The sequence below is a fragment of the Psammomys obesus genome, unplaced genomic scaffold (genome assembly GCF_907164565.1).
Source record: "Psammomys obesus unplaced genomic scaffold, mPsaObe1.curated_primary_1811, whole genome shotgun sequence".
NCBI lineage: Eukaryota > Metazoa > Chordata > Mammalia > Rodentia > Muridae > Psammomys > Psammomys obesus.
In genome coordinates, this window is record NW_026592510.1 from 25768371 (window position 1) to 25770966 (window position 2596).

Sequence of the window (2596 nt, forward strand, 5' to 3'; positions counted from 1 at the left end):
CTTTGGCTCACTGTTTGACTTTGGCTTCAGTAGATAGCTTTGGCTCCCGGCAAGGCACCCTGGTAAGTCACTGACCTTTATAGCAGCAGTCATGGGCATGGGGTAACAATAATACTTGTTATGAAAGTGGAGTTTTGGGTAGAAAGAAAGAGGCCTTGAATGGATGGCCTGCAGGGACAATACAGGCAAGCACTGGCCTGAAGAACAGAGGTGTGCGGCCTCCTGCCCCGAAGACGAGGACATCATTTCACCCCTGCTGCCACATCCTGTTCTCCTGCTTTATTTTTTATTTTTTATTTATTTATTTTGGTTTTTGTGTGTCTCCCTGGCTATCCTGGACCTCACTCTGTAGACCAGGCTGCCTGCCTCTGCCTCCCAAGTGCTGGGATTAAAGATTGCCTGACAGCTTTATATTTTTATGATTTTTTAAAATCTTTTATTATTTTTTTTATTAATTACACTTTATTCATTTTATATCCCCCCATAAGCCCCTCCCTCCTCCCCTGCCGATCCCACCCTCCCTCCCCTTTCTGCATGCATGCCACTCCCCAAGTCCACTGATAGGGGAGGTTCTCCTCTTCTTTCTGATCTTAGTCTATCAGTTCTCATCAAAAGTGGCTGCATTGTCCTCTACTGTGGCCTGGTAAGGCTGCTCCCCCCTCAGGGGGAAGTGATCAACGAGCAGGCCAATCAGATTATGTCAGAGGCAGTCCCTCTTCCCATTACTATGTAACCCACTTGGACACTGAACTGCCATGGGCTACACCTGTGCAGGGGTTCCAGGTCATCTCCACGAATAGTCCTTGGTTGGAGTATGAGTCTCTGGGAAGTTCCCTGTGTTCAAATTATCTTGTTCTGTTGCTCTGCTTGTGGAGTTCCCGTTCCCTCCAGCTCTTACTATTTCCCACTTCTTACATAAAATTCCATTCACTCTGCCCATCAGTTGGCCATCAGGCTCAGCATCTGCTTTGACAGTCTATACTGCAGAAGCTTTCAGAGGCCCTCTGTGGCAGGTTTCAAGGTTGTTTCCTGTTTTCTTCTGGCTTTCAGAGGCCCTCTGTAGCGGGTTCCTAGGTTGTTTCCTATTTTCGTTTTCTTCTGATGTCCATCCTCTTTGCCTTTCAGGATGGGGATTGAACATTTTAGTTAGGGTACTCTCTTTTGCTTAGTTTGTTTAGATGTACAGCTTTTAGTGGGTTTATTCTATATTGTATGTTTATATGAGTGAGTATATGCTGTGAGTGTCTTTTTGCTTCTGGGTCAACTCACTCAGGATGATCCTTTCCAGGTCCCACCATTTACCTGCAAATTTCATGATTTCCTTATTTTTCATTGCTGAGTAATACTCCATTGTATAGATGTACCACAGTTTCTGCATCCATTCTTCAGTTGAGGGGCATCTGGGTTGTTTCCAGCTTCTGGCTATTACAAATAAAGCTGCTACAAACATGGTTGAACAAATGTCCTTTTTGTGTACTTGCGCCTCTTTTGGGTATATACCTAGGAGTGGTATGGCTGGATCTTGAGGAAGCGCTATTCCTAGTTGTCTGAGAAAGCGCCAGATTGATTTCCAGAGTGGTTGTACCAGTTTACATTCCCACCAGCAGTGGAAAAGGGTTCCCCTTTCTCCACAACCTCTCCAGCATGTGTTGTCCCTTGAGTTTTTCATCTTGGCCATTCTGATGGGTGTAAGGTGAAATCTCAGGGTTGTTTTGATTTGCATTTCCCTAATGGCTAATGAGGTTGAGCATTTCTTTAAGTGCTTCTCTGCCATTCGATATTCCTCTACAGAGAATTCTCTCTTTAGCTCTGTTCCCCCATTGTTTAAGTGGATTACTTGGTTTGTTGCTTTTCAGCTTGTTTAGTTCTTTATATATATTGGATATGAGTCCTCTGTCAGATAAAGGGTTGGTGATGATTCTTTCCCAATCTGTAGGCAGTTGCTTTGTTTTGATGACGGTGACCTTTGCTTTACAGAAGATTTTCAATTTCATGAGGTCCCATTTATTGATTGTTGCTCTTAGAGCCTGTGCTGTTGGTGTTCTGTTCAGGAAGTTTTCTCCTGTACCAATGAGTTCTAGGGTATTCCCCACTTTTTTTTCAGCCGATTTAATGTGTCTGGTTTTATGTTGAGGTCTTTGATCCACTTGGACTTCAGTTTTGTGCAGGGTGATAAGTATGGATCTATTTGCATTTTTCTACATGTAGACATCCAGTTGGACCAGCACCATTTGTTGAAGATGCTATCTTTTTTCCATTGTATGGTTTTGGCATCTTTGTCAAAAATCAGATGTCCGTAAGTGTGTGGGTTTATTTCTGGGTCTTCTGTTCGATTCCATTGATCCACCATTCTGTTTCTATGCCAGTACCATGCAGTTTTTATAACTGTTGCTCTATAGTACAGCTTGAGATCAGGGATGGAGATACCTCCAGAAGATCTTTTATTGTAGAGGATTGTTTTAGCAATTCTCGGTTTCTTGTTATTCCATACGAAGTTGAGAATTTTTCTTTCCAGGTCTGTAAAGAATTGTGTTGGCAATTTGATGGGAATTGCATTAAATCTGTAGATTGCTTTTGGTAAGATGGCCATTTTTAC